Here is an 18,248-nt window from a genome sequence, read left to right as displayed (position 1 = left end):
TTCGCTCTCAGAGCCTCAACTTTCATATAAAAGCAGAAGTTGTGCAGAATCTCTTTTGAATACAAATCCAGTAATGTTATGCTCAGGCTATACATGACCCGGCCACTTTATTAGGTACACCTTACTAGTACCGGGTTGGACCCTCTTTTGTCTTCAGAACTGCCATAATTCTTCATGGTGTGGATTCACCAAGGTGCTGGAAACATTCATCAGGGATTTTGGTTCATATTGACATGACAGCATCACACAGTTGCTACAGATTTGTTGGCTGCACATCCATGATGCAAATCTCCCATTCCACCACATCCCTGATGTGTGGGGACTGTGGTGGCCATTTGAATACAGTGAACTCATTGTCATGTTCAAGAAACCAGTTTGAGATGATTTCAGCTTTGTGACATGGCACATTATCCTACTGGAAGAAGCCATCAGAAGATTGGGCACACTGCAGTCATAAAGGGATGATCATGGTCAGCAAGCCTACTCAGGTAGGCTGTGGCATTTAAATGATGTTCAGATGGTATTGAGGAGCATAAAGTGTGCCAAGAAAATATCCCCCACACCATTACACCACCAGCCTGAACCGCTGATACAAGGCAGGATGGATTCATGCTTTCATGTTGTTGATGCCAAATTGTGACTCTAACATCCAAATTTGCAGCAGAAGTTGAGACTCATCAGACCAGGCAATGTTTTTCCAATCTTTAATTGTCCAATTTTGGCGAGCCTATGTGAATTGTAGCCTCAGTTTTCTGTTCTTAGATGACAGGAGTGGCACCGGTGTGGTCTCCTGCTGCTGTAGCCCATCTGCTTCAAGGTTCAATGTGTTGTGCATTCAGAGCTGCTCTTCTGCACACCTTGCTTGTAACAAGTGGTTATTTGAGTTACTGTTGCCTTTATTTCAGCTCAAACAAGTCCACAAGGCATTTTCTCCCAGAGAACTGGATATTTTCCCTTTTATGGACATTTCTTTGCAAACCCTAAAAGATAATTGTGCATGAAAATCCCAGTACATCGGCAAGTTTTGAAATATTCAGACCAGCCTGTCTGGTGCAAACAACCCTGCCACTTCAATCACCTTTCTTCCCCATCCTGATGCTCAGTTTGAACTTCAGCATGTCATCTTGGTAATGTCTACGTGCCTAAATGCATTGAGTTGCTGCCGTGTGATTGGCAGATTAAATATTTGCGTTAACAAGCAGTTGAACAGGTGTACCTAATAAAGTGACTGGTGAGTGTATAACGTCTTTTGTCTGCCATTACTGAAGCAACCTTCAGCTGCCTGCATGCCAGAAATGGGTCTGAAGAATGAAAGCACTAGTCAAGACTGCATCTGCTCTACTGTTCTGGTCACCATAGTACATGAAGATAAAGGAGAGCACTCAAAGAGCATCACAGGTATAAAGGACATAGCCTCCTCTGCTTAAGCCTGTCAGATTTGGATAAGTGAGGGCTTTCTTCAGGTTTTCATAGTTCTCAAAGAACAGAGAAAATGGGTGCAATGCAAATGTTGAAACTAAATTGAAAATCACATACTTGAGGACACCAGTCGGAAATTAAGAGGAGCGTATTTAAGACCAAAGCCTAGAAATATGTCTAGATGCAAAAAAACTGGACTCCCTTTAAGAAATATCTGGAGGAGATATTGGGACAGCTTAGCTATTAGCTAACCAAATAAGCTCAATGCACTGAATGGTCTCCTTTCATCTGTCAAACTTACTTTTTTGTTCCCTAGGAGCACTTAATTTCAACATTAGAAAGCTGTTCATATTAGGTTAACAAGACACTTTGTATGAGAGCAACAGGGCATACGATGTACCCTGGTACAGACTGGTAGCCTTACAGTTAGTCTGACACTGCTGTTCATCTCCCTATGACCCTAAAATGGTTTAGACATTAGAACACTCTGGACGAGAACAGGCCATTCAGCCCAACAAAGCTCACCAGTCCTATCCACTTATTTCTTCCAAAAAAACATCAAGTCCAGTTTTGAAAGTCCCCAACGTCTTACTGTCTACCACACTACTTGGTCGCTTATTCTAAGTGTCTATCGTTCTTTGTGTAAAGAAAAACTTTCTAATGTTTGTGCGAAATTTACCTTTAACAAGTTTCCAACTGTGTCCCCGTGTTCTCGATGAACTCATTTTAAAATAATAATCTCGATCCACTTGACTAATTCCCTTCATCATTTTTAAACACTTCAGTCAGGTCTCCTCTTAACCTTCTTTTACTGTAAAGGCTCAGCTCTTTTACTCTTTCCTCATAACTCAACCCCTGTAGCCCTGGAATCAGCTTAGTCGCTCTTCTAGACGGATGGATAGTTCATCTACAGACAAACTCTGTGCATCCTTTGTCAGTGTTGCTCAAAATTATTTATCAATGTTTTATTTTTGAAACAGCCTAATTTAATTCTTGCAATTCTCTCTCTAAACCATCAAATACATCAATATATTGAAGTGCCAGATGCTTAATTGGTACTTTGGTTTCTGGGTGTTCTGATACATTCACACAATGTGAAGCAGTGCATCCAAAAGCATCTTGCAACTCATGGCTACATCTATTTATAAAAAGAGGGATTCATATAAAGAGGTTCACCGATAAGCCAATTTAACACAGTCCCTCTATGCAAGTCCACTTTTTAAATTTGTAAAAAAGAACTTTCCATTTATTTATGGCACTAATTACGACCATACTCTGTAAATTATCCTTGTTTTGAAGCCTATATAATGTTCCCTTTTCACTTAACAAAAGTAATCTCTTGACATACTATTAAAAGACATTTCTTTTTAAAATACACAAAAAAAGTTGCAACTCAAGTATGAAAACGCCTTAATATGAATGGCTCTAGCAGGTTAAGTATCTTTTGCTCATAGTCATACTGTAAATCAGTGGCAGAAATAGAATTTCTATACAATGCATTCACCACAAGAACACTCTAGATGAATATCAGCATAACAGAAATAAGTAAAAACTATTAGAAATGAGGACATTAGAGGGTCAGGTCAAGATGGACGGTTGGGAGACAAAGTCAGAGAGGCGAGATTGCGTTGGTTTGGACATGTGCAGAGGAAAGATGCTGGGTAAATTGGGAAAAGGATGCTAAGGATAGAGCTGCCAGGGAAGAGGAAAAGAGGATGGATGTGGTGAGAGAGGACATGCAGGTGATGGGTGTGACAGAACAAGATGACGAGGACAGGAAGATATGAATAAGATGATCCGCTGTGGCAACCCCTAACGGGAGAAGCCGAAAGAAGAAGAATACTTTAAGACCAAATATAGTTGTTACTCAACAATCCCTGTCCTGTTCAGCGCTCAGTTCTTCATCCATTACAAAAGCTCAAGAGAAACCATCTCATCATTCAATTCAGCATTGCAGGGATCCAGAGCTACAGCCAATGCCAAGGTCATTCTTGCCCTCAACAACCTAATTTAGAGATGGCCGACGGCCCAATCCAGCATCTTGAAACCAGGAGATGAAACCTATGTGCTTGCAGGTTTTCCCCAAATTCAAAACAGAAGGCTTCACAGACAGAAATCAAGACAAATAAGTAGGCCAGATTTCTAAGAAAGAAGAGAGATTGCATCCTTTAACATTCAAAATTCTTAGGAATTACAAATTTGTGGTTAAGCTATGCCCCAAAACCTTCAATAAAAATAAACATGCCATTTTTACATCGTAGGTTTGCTGGGTCATTTTTATCACATGTTCAGAGTACAGCAAAATTCTTACTTAATGTGTGCTAGTAACATACAACACCTCACCACTCTCCAGCACCATGATTAGGAACAAGAAACTATTCTACCTCGAAACATCATCTTAATTGATCCGATGAGAAATGCCACCAGGCTAAGACTAAACTGCAAACAATTCTATTTTTTTTTTTTTTTATTACAGTGCACCGAGATATTTCATAGCACCTTCCAAAAAGGAAAGTTTTATTTTAAACTCACATACATCAGATCAGTTATCTTCACATTTGTATTTCCAAGCCTTCATTCAAACTACTGGTCTTCTAACCTTTTCTGTAGGTCATCAGCTGGATTTCTCAAATGGTACATGGGGACCTCTGCAGGATGTGCTGGTGTGCAAGTAAAAACGCTGACTGGTATTACTCTTTATTGAAAATATAATGAATTAAACTGCAGTATTTCCCCATATAGAACATTTAGCAGTGGGCTGCCACAAAATTATAATAATGAAAGTCCACAACCATTTCTCATGCTGTGCTTCATGTTTTTTGAAACGCATGCCATGAAAACTGCACATTTAGAAAGCTACTTTTCATTTAATTGTTTTTTTTTTTTGTTTTTTTAATAGCTTTTGCATGGCCATACTTTAATGGTTAATGCTCACTGTCTACTTTGGCCATTTTAGCAATCAACATAAATTGAATTTATTTATATGTATTCATATGCTATTCAAATGTAATTAATCTAAGTATTGTCTTGTGCACTGTATGACTGACCACATAGCTGCCAACTTGATAACCAATTATCCTGCACTAATAAATCAGTCAGGCTATTTATTCATTCTTGTGCACACCCTCAATCAAAATGATTTGTTCAGCTAAAAATACCACAAATGTGTCTTTCGGGTAAAGAGGAAATACCAAAATCCACACTCCCCACCTTGATATGCAATGCATCTCATAATTTTTCATCCCAGTCTTATCCAATAATAGGATCAAGGCTAGGCAAACAGTAATAGGTTAGCCCAACGACATCATTAATTAGATAGATGGATAGAAATAGATACACACACACACATACTAGGGGGCCCTGCTCACTTCGCATTTAAACAGATAGTTCTATTATGCATGTGTAACAATTCCCATGAAAATAAACTATTTTATATTACAGCGAGTAATTAACCATAGTAAAAAATAGCAAAACGTAATAAATTGAAAGAAAATTATGTTTCATGTTGCATTAAGAGGTATTCATTGCATTATACGTTTTCAAATAAACACGAACACACTTTTTAAATTTACACTTTTACTGTAAAACTTCAGTAAAGACAATATTTGGAATTAACTTTTCATCAATATCACATTGAATTTTGATTCAGTGTTTGGAGTTGCATCGTGACAACGCAACGTATAACTGCCCGTGAGTGAATATCGTTTTTCTCTCTAATAAATAAACCGACTTTTTTCGAATGTATGTCCCTGTGATTATTTTTTTTTTTTTTTTTTTTGGTTCTTTTTTTCGCCTTATATAATTTCTTGTATTAGGAATTTGTTAGTTTTTGCATACCCCTTGGGGTCAGAGCGCAGGGTCAGCCATTGTACAGCACCCCTGGGGCAATTGAAGGTTAAGAGCCTTGCTCAAGGGCCCAGCAGAGTAGGGTCTGTTTTGGCAGTGACGGGGATTCATAGCAAAAGCTCTTCTAACGGGAAACTGTAAACGTTTTAATACGAATGGCATATCAAGATCTCCTTTGCTGTCAAATGTTATCTCCTGAAGATGTCCTACATTAGCTTTCTTATCGCCTGTTAAAATTTTACATATCAGAATTGTTCAACCAATTTTGAATACAACTAATCTTGTCATACATAAATTACGCAACAACATTACGATACATCTTTCTTTCAGCAGTAATTTGGCCTGTGGAAGACCGGAAGGTGTTAACGGTTGTAGATATTCTACGGGATATTGTAAGTTGATGTTTTCATCTTCCGCACAATCACCACCAAATTTTTCAGTATGGTTTATTGATATGCATTTAACCAATTTGCCATGTAGCTAATCGACAATTTTTGTTTGACTTCGTTTCTCGGTGCTAGGATTGCCTGTGTACTCATTTCTTCTGTTGATAACCCTTCGGGATGAAATTCGTCCTTAAGATTTGGACATAAGTCTTCTTTTATTGGGAACTTAAAATGAGGAAAATGTAAAAATTTATAAGAGCGCCAAGAGCGCAGGAACTGTGTCTGACAAAAGCATTCACATGAGTGAGGTGAAAAGACAGTGGGTGAGGTTGAAAATGTTTAAAAGGAGGGCAGGACTTGATAAAATCTCTTGGAAATAGTTATATTAAATTTTATATTGATGTGTCACAGGCACTTAAATTAAATCATAGTTTCACATTTAGATTGCAGGACAACTGAATCTTTGTCATGTCATGCAGTTTCATACAGGCCGTGTAGAAGCTAAGACCATACAACACGTGACTTCAGATTTATAGAGTACTGAGAAAAGAATCCCACTGCTATATTACTTCATGGTTTCGTCTTAACATTGCACCAGGTATGCATTAAAATATTAGGGAATTATTTTACATGATGAGAGTTTGTAACAAAAAAGAAAATGAGACACTACTCATCTGCAATTTTTTATTTTTTATTTATTTATTTATTTTTTTTAATAAAAACCTTCATTTAACGGTTACTCAACTTTTGTGCATCATTACAGCTACAATTTTAATTTATTAAGAATAACCATTTTTAAGGTAAATCCCTTTGTGTTTATTAATAGACTGTTAATTTGTTTTATTATTGTTTTTTTAATTAATATCAAAAAATAAGTTGGGAAAGTTTTGTTGTTTTTTGTTTTTTTTTTTTTTAATTACCTAGGATTAGCAATAAACAAAATAAGAATCAGGAATCATCATAACCATTAAGCAACTTTAATTTAAAAATATATACAAATTATGCCCCATGTAAACTGCAAATGCTAAAATGTAATGTCAGTTCTCATTTCTAGCAACTGCCCTTTATCCCCAAAAAAGAGGGTCCTCCCCACTAGTATATCAGGTTTCTGTGGAAAACAATTCAGTGTATTTATAATAAAAAAATATTTCTCAAACCTTCCCTCAGTCACAGTCTCATTAATAATGTCCATCAAAAATGGTTAAATCAGAAACATACAGCAAATGGTGCTTTAAGCCCTAAAATATTTATGCAAATTAAAATAAAAACAAAATATAGACAAAGGGAACAAGGAATCAAATACATCTAAACAAGCAAAATCATAATTGGATGACTCCTAGTAGTATAACAAGTTAGCTTTGGTGTTGGTGGGTTAAGAGAAATCCTGTTTTACTAAACAAAGGAACACATTTACATTACATAGTTAATACCACCTTAGGACACTGAGACAGACAGACAGACAGACAGACAGACAGACAACAAAAGCACCTCAATTAAACAAACAGGGCTATTGTCAACATATCAGCCTTCATGGGGAAAAAATGGTTTCAATCAGCTTCAGACAGAAAATGAAGAAGCATTCTAAGGTGACTAATGATGTGACAACTACTCATTCTTTCACTCCTTATGCCCCAAGGGTTTTTTTTTTTTGCATTATTGCACCTAAATTACACAACCAGAAATAAACAGCTATTATTCTGTTTACAGTATGTATAAAGGAACTCCAAATGGCTTAAGAGTATTAAGTCAAACACTCCACATTTTTAAAAGGCAGTCTTGATATGACTGAAAACCATCAACTAAATAAAACACAAAGCAAATGGGTGTTTAAGGAATTTCTCTCCGATAATATGATTTTTTACAGCACACAACCAAGGCATTTTATGATGCACAACCCTGGAATCAATTTCCTTTTGTGTCCCAGTCTGTCAGATATCATGTTTAGATTTCATATCTCATAGCATTGCAAAGTTGTACTGCACAGCACAAGGTGCCCCATTTTGGAAACATTTACACTCCAAGACCTAAATAATCTTTCAAGTATTACAGTTGCAGTTATAAACACACACACACATATTATATATCACTCTGAAACAACAAACAATTTTTAAATACACTACCAGTCAAAAGTTTTAGAACATTTCCGTTTTTCCAGGTTTTCTTCAAATTTAATCAGTTGAAATGCAATGAAATGACCTGAAAATGGTGAAAAGGTAAGCAGTAAACTGCCATCAACAGGCTGAAGCTTATTAGTTGTTCCCTGAAGCAGGCCCATTTGTAATACAGTAGTATGAAATTTCATTTTTTCCAGTTTTTGCCAACCTAAAAACTTGGTATAAATTGGTATACCCCCAGATGGGCTTAAAGTGGAGAAGGACAAACAAACTGATTGCCTTTACCTCACTATTGGCACGTAGACTTACAGTGCATCCAGAAAGTATTCACAGCGCATCACTTTTTCCAGATTTTGTTATGTTACAGCCTTATTCCAAAATGGATTAAATTCATTTTTTTCCCTCAGAATTCTACACACAACACCCCATAATGACAACATGAAAAAAGTTTACTTCAGGTTTTTGCAAATTTATTAAAAATAAAAAAACTGAGAAAGCACATGTACATAAGTATTCACAGCCTTTGCCATGAAGCTCAAAATTGAGCTCAGGTGCATCCTGTTTCCCCTGATCATCCTTGAGATGTTTCTGCAGCTTCATTGGAGTCCACCTGTGGTAAATTCAGTTGACTGGACATGATTTGGAAAGGCACACACCTGTCTATATAAGGTCCCACAGTTGACAGTTCATGTCAGAGCACAAACCAAGCATGAAGTCAAACGAATTGTCTGCAGACCTCCGAGACAGGATTGTCTCGAGGCACAAATCTGGGGAAGTTACATTTCTGCTGCTTTGAAGGTCCCAATGAGCACAGTGGCCTCCATCATCCGTAAGTGGAAGAAGTTCGAAACCACCAGGACTCTTCCTAGAGCTGGCCGGCCATCTAAACTGAGCGATCGGGGGAGAAGGGCCTTAGCCAGGGAGGTGACCAAGAACCAGATGGTCACTCTGTCAGAGCTCCAGAGGTCCTCTGTGGAGAGAGGAGAACCTTCCAGAAGGACAACCATCTCTGCAGCAATCCACCAATCAGGCCTGTACGGTAGAGTGGCCAGATGGAAGCCACTCCTTAGCAAAAGGCACATGGCAGCCTGCCTGGAGTTTGCCAAAAGGCACATGAAGGACTCTCAGACCATGAGAAAGAAAATTCTCTGGTCTGATGAGACAAAGATTGAACTCTTTGGTGTGAATGCCAGGCGTCACGTTTGGAGGAAACCAGGCACCGCTCATCACCAGGCCAATACCATCCCTACAGTGAAGCAAGGTGGTGGCAGCATCATGATGTGGGGATGTTTTTCAGCAGTAGGAACTGGGAGACTAGTCAGGATAAAGGGAAAGATGACTGCAGCAATGTACAGAGACATCCTGGATGAAAACCTGCTCCAGAGCGCTCTTGACCTCAGACTGGGGCGACGGTTCATCTTTCAGCAGGACAACGACCCTAAGCACACAGCCAAGATATCAAAGGAGTGGCTTCAGGACAACTCTGTGAATGTCCTTGAGTGGCCCAGCCAGAGACCAGACTTGAATCTGATTGAACATCTCTGGAGAGATCTTAAAATGGCTGTGCACCAACGCTTCCCATCCAACCTGATGGAGCTTGAGAGGTGCTGCAAAGAGGAATGGGCAAAACTGGCCAAGGATAGGTGTGCCAAGCTTGTGGCATCATATTCAAAAAGGCTTGAGGCTGTAATTGCTGCCAAAGGGGCATCGACAAAGTATTGAGCAAAGGCTGTGAATACTTATGGACATGGGATTTCTCAGTTTTTTTATTTTTAATAAATTTGCTAAAATCTCAATTAAACTTTTTTCATGTTGTCATTATGGGGTGTTGTGTGTAGAATTCTGAGGAAAAAAATGAATTTAATCAATTTTGGAATAAGGCTGTAACATAACAAAATGTGGCAAAAGTGATGCGCTGTGAATACTTTCAGGATGTACTGTATCTCACTCAACTGGAAGAATCCTAACTCTCCTATTCTAAGTCACTGGATAACTGATGTTAATACACTATTTGAAATTGGAAAAAAAATCAAGTTCTCACTTAGAGGATCTGTGCAGAACTTTTTCAAAACCTGGCTAGATCTGATCAATAACATTTTAGAATAAGCTTTAAAAGCACCGAGGAAGCAGATTCTCTCCCTATTTTTTTCCCCCCCCACATTTATCTTTATTCCCTTATTAATTCATCTATTTACTTCTTTTTTCTAGCTTTAAGTTTTACTCTGCTGGCCTAGCTCTTTTCTCAGGTTTGTTTTCGATCCTATTTTTGTAAAAAATGGATTTGTATGGAATGTTGTGCGATTTTAATAAAAAAATCAATAAAATCAAAAAAGTCCATCCATTATCTAACCCGCTATATCCTAACACAGAGTCATGGGGGTCTGCTGGAGACAATCCCAGCCAACACAGGGCGCAAGGCAGGAACAAACCCCAGGCAGGGCGCCAACCCACCGCAGGGCACACACACACACACACCACAAGCACACACTGGGGACATTTTGGATCTCCAATGCACCTAACCTGCATGTCTTTGAACTGTGGGAGGAAACCCACGCAGTCATGGGGAGAACATGCAAACTCCACACAGGGAGGACCCGGGAAGTGAACCTCAGGTCTCCTTACTGCAAAGCAGCAGTGCTACTATCATCAAAAATGTCATTGCTTATAAAAACTTTTTTCCATTTACATATTTTTAATGGACTTTACCCAAAAATCCTCCACAATGGACTGAAGTCATATCCAGGGTTGTTTCAACATTTTGAATCCAGTGCTGTTGGGGAACACCCCAGCCTCGCACGACATAAAATTGGACTGGGTGGGGTTGAGAATGTTATGTTATCTAAACTGATTGTAAAGAATTGTTCCATTGTCGTTATCCTTTGTTTTTTTCTCCTCTAGTAGCAATGCTGGCAAGCCCAGTATGAAACCCATTTGGTTTCACACGCTAAATCCCTAGAGGGGATTCAATCAATCACCGTGTGGAGTACCAATCAACATTTCAGCCACAACAGTGGGTCTAACAAATCAACAGCACTTCACTACACAAAAGCGGAGATAACGGGCATGATTCGCACACAAGGCATTCCAGACAGGAGTCAACACAGAGTGCAGCTGTTGTAAGATGGCATTACCAACTGTACCTATAGCGTTATAAGAAGAAGACGAGAGGCTGTAAGTGCTACAAACACGTTGAATTTAGTTTGTAAAATTGTCATTTTAATACCATAACTGCAATACATTCAGACGAACTGCCAAGAAGTTAACACCATACATACGCTATGCTGTTAAACCTCAGTTTAGTCTTAAAAGACCCCCCCACACACACACACACACACACACACACACACACACACTACTGTAAGCCCCAAATGTCTATGGTTTCTCCTCCCTGCAGGTTTCCTGGCTGACTTTTACATTTCAAGGTTCTATATTGCCAGGAAAAGCATTCAGCATTTGGTCAATAATTTTTCCATAGTAAGCACACAAATTTGCATACAAGTCAACAGGCAGTACATTTTGTACAGAAGGATGGTACAGGCATGACATAAGCCTACCTGAAAAGTTACATAGTGACTCGAGACGAGAACAGGCCATTCAGTCCAACAAAGCTCGCCAGTCCCATGCACTTATTTCTTCCAAAAAAGTCGATTTTTGATAGTCCCTAAAGTCTTACCGTCTATCACACTACTTGGTAGCTTATTCTGAATGTTTATCATTCTTTAGCAATAATAAATGGTCAACTATTAACTAAATTTGCAATTATGTTTTAATGTACAAAACCCATTATCATTCATTCATCAGATTTAGAGTGTACCCAACACTGTTTTAGTTACTGCTGAACAATTTTAATATTAGATCACTGGTGGGAAGATCATGTTTTCATAAATATAATAACTGAGAAAGTAAGGACTGTAGTAGTGCATATATCGGCTTTATTTTGCATTGTGATCAAACTAAACATGGGAGTTCATGACAAAGGCCTTAAGACAGGAAGCAACAACTTATGGGACAAAGATCATTTTCCATATTAAGTGATGTTAAAAGTCCACAGGAGTCTCCGCTATGGCTGCTAATCTTTTTTTAATTGTTCCAAATGATGTAATTAACCAGTTGATTAGCTTTTCAGGTGATAACAAAATAGGTTGAAATGGCAGATAATCTACAGTCTGGAAAATATTAGAAGAGAATTTGGAGCTGGGAAGGTAAGTGGATGATGAAATTTATTGGAAATAACTGATGCAAAGAAAGCTAAAATACTAAACGTGATTGCACAACGTGGAGGCCTACAACTTGAAAGTACAGCACACGACAAAGGGACAGGAGTCATAGTGGGATTATCACTGTGTATTCAGGCAATGCACCAACTTCATTAAGAAAGTGAATATGATGTTATATTATACGTGTATCATCAGGCTGTATTGACTACAAATAAAGTGGGGTTACTTTTAAACAATCCAGCACCCTTGTGAAACAACTCGGACTTCCAAGTAATAATAATAAGAAAAGGCACAAGAAAAAGACAAGCTACTAGAATGATTCTAGGATTATAGAGTAAAAGCCATAACTCAAAAGTGAAGCAGCTAAATTGTTTTATTTATGGTGAATTTAAATAATAGAGCGAGGTTTAAAAATGATAAGCATAATTTGCTAGGCAGATGCCATTTGCAACTTTAAAATGAGTTCCTCACTAAGAACTTGGACATGCAAAATGGTATTGGTTAAGTGTAAATTTTACAGTAATGTTAAAAAGTATTTCTACAAACAGAAAGCAACCAAATACCTTGGAATTAGTGTCTGGTTCCTGTTGAGATTTGGCATTTTAGATTTTTCTCTTTAAAAAAAGGAAAGAATTAGGTAGACTATATACAGTGGGTACGGAAAGTATTCAGACCCCCTTCAATTTTTCACTCTTTGTCATATTGCAGCCATTTGCTAAAATCATTTAAATTAATTTTTTCCCTCAAAAATGTACACACAGCACCCCATATTGACAGACAAAAAAAAGAATTTTTGAAATTGTTGCAGATTTATTAAAAAAGAAAAACTGAAATATCACATGGTCCTAAGTATTCAGACCCTTTTTTGTGACACTCATATATTTAACTCGGGTGCTTTCCATTTCTTCTGATCATCCTTGAGATCACCTTCATTTGAGTCCAGCTGTGTTTGATGATACTGATTGGACTTGATTAGGAAAGCCACACACCTGTCTATATAAGACCTTACAGCTCACAATGCATGTCAGAGCAAATGAGAATCATGAGGTCAAAGGAACTGCCTGAAGAGCTCAGAGACAGAATTGTGGCAAGGCACAGATCTGGCCAAGGTTACAAAAAAATTTCTGCTGCACTTGAGGTTCCCAAGAGCACAGTGGCCTCCATAATCCTTAAATGGAAGACGTTTGGGATGACCAGAACCCTTCCTAGAGCTGGCCGTCCGGCCAAGCTGAGCTGAGCTACCGGGGGAGAAGAGCCTTGGTGAGAGAGGTAAAGAAGAACCCAAAGATCACTTTGGCTGAGCTCCAGAGATGCAGTCAGGAGATGGGAGAAAGTTGTAGAAAGTCAACCATCACTGCAGCCCTCCACCAGTCAGGGATTTATGGCAGAGTGGCCTGTCGGAAGCCTCTCCTCAGTGCAAGACACATGACAGCCCGCATGGAGTTTGCTAAAAGACACCTGAAGGACTCTGAGATAGTGAGAAATAAGATTCTCTGGTCTGATGAGACCAAGATAGAACTTTTTGGCCTTAATTCTAAACGGTATGTGTGGAGACAACCAGGCACTGCTTATCACTTGTCCATTACAGTCCCCACAGTGAAGCATGGCGGTGGCAGCATCATGCTGTGGGGGTGTTTTTCAGCTGCAGAGACAGGACGACTGGTTGCAATCGAGGGAAAGATGAATGCGGCCAAGTACAGGGATATCCTGGACAAAAACCTTCTCCAGAGTGCTAAGGACCTCAGACTGGGCCGAAGGTTTACCTTCCAACAAGACAATGACCCTAAGCACACAGCTAAAATAACGAAGGAGTGGCTTCACAACAACTCTGTGACTGTTCTTGAATGGCCCAGCCAGAGCCCCGACTTAAACCCAATTGAGCATCTCTGGAGAGACCTAAAAATGGCTGTCCACCAACGTTTACCATCCAACCTGACAGAACTGGAGAGGATCTGCAAGGAGGAATGGCAGAGGATCCCCAAATCCAGGTGTGAAAAACTTGTTGCATCTTTCCCAAGAAGACTCATGGCTGTATTAGCTCAAAAGGGTGCTTCTACTAAATACTGAGCAAAGGGTCTGAATACTTAGGACCATGTGATATTTCAGTTTTTCTTTTTTAATAAATCTGCAACAATTTCAAAAAAATTTTTGTCTGTCAATATGGGGTGCTGTGTGTACATTAATGAGGGAAAAAATTAATTTAAATGATTTTAGCAAATGGCTGCAATATGACAAAGAGTGAAAAATTGAAGGGGGTCTGAATACTTTCCGTACCCACTGTACCTAATATATGTGTGAATATAGGTTTATAAAAGTTTGCCTGGTAAGCAAATTCACACCATTGCTCCTGTCTCCACCACTTTTTGCACAGATTTTGCATATATACAGAGATGGACGATTTTATTTTCTGTTACAAATTTTAGTTGGATACTCCCACGCTGGGTGGCACCAGATACCCCTCCCTTCATTTAAAAGGATGCAAACACACACTCCTGAACATACCTCCATCAAATTTTGCACAGGTCACCCATTTACAAGGGAAGACACCGCAAGCTATGTTTCATTCCAAAATTTGAATAGGCATCACCAGGTATACTGGACAGGATTGGGTACCCCTGCCTGTGTTTGTACCCCCCAATCCCATCACAGATTCAACACTGTTATCATGTTATAGTTGCATGTATTGACTGTGGGTAGGAGAATGAATACAGAACACTATTGAAAAACAGGACTGTGGAGTTTGTAGATAAATCCTTCGTCTCCAACTCCTTAGTTTCTGGTATTTCTGACTCCCCAACTCCTCTGTATAGTAATCCCTCGCTACTTCGCGGTTCACTTTTCGCGGATTCACGACTTTGCGGGTTTTTAAATACAAGTGATTGCCCGCCTATTGCGGAAGTTACATTCTAGACCCTTCAGCAACAGGAGAAAATCTGCGATACAGAAAGACCATATAAATAAACATTTTTATAGTTTAAGCCTTAAAATACCCATCCCACATGCTTTAAACACATGTAAACTTATAAAACACACTTTGTTAACACATATGATATGGTGATGTCGGGCGAAGGATATGAGTAACATCTCACTATTATAAAACATTTTAACTTCACGCAAGACAAGACAGTGAGACAGAAAAATAGGTGATGTACAGGCTTTTAAATTATTGACACACAGAGCGACAAGCAGCACAAGGCCAGCACAAAGTCTACTTCTCCTTAGCGTTCATTCAGCTCCCCACCCCCTTGACAATGCGAAGTGGTAGGAGCATACTGCGCCTCCGGGGAGGGGGGTTTGAGCGAACGTGCGTTCAGCCCTCACACACCCCCACTCCTCCTCCTTCCGAACGCTTAGAGCGACAAGCAGGCATTTTGGCAGAAGCAGCACAAAGTCCATTTCTGCTCAGCGTGAGTTCAGCTGCCCCCCTTCACAAAGCGAGTGCAGACACATCGACGGCTGATCGCTGTGTGCAGTGTGCAGTGTTGGTCCTGCGGTGTTTAAGAATGTAGAAAGTGTTTAAGAGCATAGGAAGTGTTTATAAGAGTGTGGGAAAGGTTAACAAGAGAGTGAGAAAGGTTTATAAGAGTGTGGGAAGGGTTTATAAAGCCTTAAAATATGTATAAATAATAAAATAAATATAGGTCACTACTTCGCGGATTTTCACCTATCGCGGGGGCTCTGGAACGTAACCCCCGCGATAGGTGAGGGATGACTGTATTTAATATGCTAATGTATTTTCCATGTTGATTGAAGGAAGGCAATATACACGTCATTAACCACAGAACTACTGGCTAGGAAGCCAACTCTCTACCGTATTGGCCAATTTAATCAAAAGACAAGGACCCCTGAACACACATCAGGCCATAGCACACACCTACATCATTACACTTGTTTACACTCAAATGAACTTGTTAAACACATTACATCTGAAATAAAATGAAAACACTTTGTATAATGTACCATAATCCAGATTATAATATGTGAATGTCAGGTTGTATAATCGCTCAGCTGAACTTCACACCAGTTGTAGCACAACTATGCACTGGGCTTTATTCTTACATCAGAGAAGTACTTAATTAGGACGACTGTTTGTGAAATGGGACATTTGAACTTGTTGTGTTTTTTTTCCCCCTATTACAATTTAAAATTTATTAGGAGTCAGTACATTTTTGCCAACTCTGACCCAGATTCCAGGTACCCAAAATTGTCTCCGACTCCCAACTCCACAGCCCTGTTGAAAAACAGTACAAACTGAACCACCTATAAGACAAAGGAGGCAACTGAAGACTTCAAGAGGGCCAAACCCGGTGAAAATGTGCAGGTGGCGAGGACATACAAATACCTTGGGGTGAATCAAAACAACAGGTCTGAGTAGACTCCTAACACAGAGACCGCATACAAGAAGCGTCAGAGTCGCCTTTACCTACTAAGGAGGTTGAGGTTGTTTGGCACATGAAGGCCACTCTTGCATGTGTTCTACCTTTCTGAAGGTGCCAGTGCATTTTTTCTATGCGGTAATGTGCCGGAGAAATGGCATTACGTGCAGGTGATGTCAACAGACTAAACGAATTAAAAAAGGCGTCAGGCTAGACTCATTGGAGGAAGTGGTTGAACAGACAGACCGAGACAGCGGTGTTGCTCCAAGGAGCGCTATATAAAGTCAGTCCTACTCTCTTACGCCATTAGGCTCTAGTAATGAGAAGGTCAAGGTGGTATTGTTCCCCGAGTGCCAAACAGTACTGAACCAGAAACCTTAACAGTTAACAGACTACACCAATATGTTGTGCCTTGTGAAACTGTAACTGATAAGTATGTGCAATTCTAACACTGTATACTTAATAAATACCTACACTTATTAATTTACTTAAAAGATAATTCTTGTTATACATATATTGATGACTTTTTCATCTGCTGCTATAACCCAGCAGTTTTCTTCAGGATTAATAAAGTTTTTTTCAATCTAAACCGTGGAAGACCACGATCTATACTTTGTTCCAAAACTTAGGTTATTCAGACTATGTTGTTAGTCTTCATCTCCACTCCCTTAAATGGTTCCCCATCAAATGTTGCACACACTCCCCATTTTAAAAGGGGGACCACCACTGACTACGTTTTGTCTGGAAATTTAGCCCGGGCAGCACTACATATCCCAGCTTATAAACCTATAAACTGAGCTGGTAAGTTTGTTTGGACTGAATGCTTTGGGGTCAATCAAACTTGTGTTCTTAAATCATCTCAGATTTAGTAGGGTTTGATAACTGATGGAGCAAGAGCTATGGAAGATAGAGGCTTTAATAATAGTAGGAAAAATGTAGAATATTCACAATTTAAGGAACAATATGGAGAGGTTAACATCCAGGGAAAAAAAAATCTTCAAAGGGTATAAAATGTTCAAATACCTCAGGTCAACAATAAAGGATGGAGAGCTAAATCTAGAAATATACCTTGGAAATAAATCAAGTTGGCAAAGGGTATCAGGAGAGTTTTATGATTGAAGAATCAGAACAAGAGTGAAGGGTTCAGTGTATAAAACAGTGGTCAGAGCAGCACTGTTGTAAGGATCAGAAACCCAGGCAGTTAAAGAAGCACACAAAGGCAATGAAGATGTTGAGATGGGTGTAATGAAGCTCGATGAGATCAGGAATGAGACAGTCAGGGGTATACGTAAAGTTGGTGAAATCTCAAAGAAAATACAGGAAGGAATATCAAAGAGGAACAGGCATCTAATGTGTGCAGAAGAATCAGGCATATGGAGGTGATAGGACAAGGGAGGGGGGGGGTTTGAAGGGACAACCAAAGTGAATGTACTATTTGAAGGGGGGTCTGTACGAAATTTGGGTGTAGGCAAGCAAGTGTACAACAGATGAGAACTGAGGAGGCTGGTCACCATTTCACCTACACTTCAGAACAGTTAATCTCCATGAAGCTAAGCATGTTTGGGCCCACAGTCTGTACCTGGATGGGAAACCATCTGAGAAAAGCTTGGGTTGCTGCTGGAAGACACATTAGTGAGGCCAGCAGGGGCTGCTTATCCAATGGTCTGTGTGCGGATATCAGTTCCCAAGTGCAGTAACTGCCAGTTTTTACACCCCAGTGTGTCCAATCATCATCCTGAAGAGACCCGACTCTATGTGGTCATAAAAGTTCTCTGGGCATGGGGTGTTTCCCCATGTCCTGGCTAAATTACTCACCACGGCCCCGTCCATTCTGACCTCCTAATCATTCCATGCCCCCTATAGGCCAACCATCTTTCTCAACCCTTCACC

The 18,248-nt window shown here is 39.5% G+C and overlaps 1 protein-coding gene across 4 annotated transcripts in view; it reads right to left on the bottom strand.

Moving 5' to 3' along the window:
* The window catches only part of spint1a (serine peptidase inhibitor, Kunitz type 1 a), a 54,850-nt gene that overhangs the window by 35,008 nt on the left and 1,594 nt on the right, over positions 1-18,248 (bottom strand). The gene's annotated exons all lie outside the window — the stretch shown is intronic.

The sequence above is a fragment of the Erpetoichthys calabaricus genome, chromosome 16 (assembly GCF_900747795.2).
Source record: "Erpetoichthys calabaricus chromosome 16, fErpCal1.3, whole genome shotgun sequence".
NCBI classification, from domain to species: domain Eukaryota; kingdom Metazoa; phylum Chordata; class Cladistia; order Polypteriformes; family Polypteridae; genus Erpetoichthys; species Erpetoichthys calabaricus.
The sequence above is the reverse complement of the archived record's forward strand: the minus strand, read 5'-3'. Positions and strand labels throughout refer to the sequence as shown.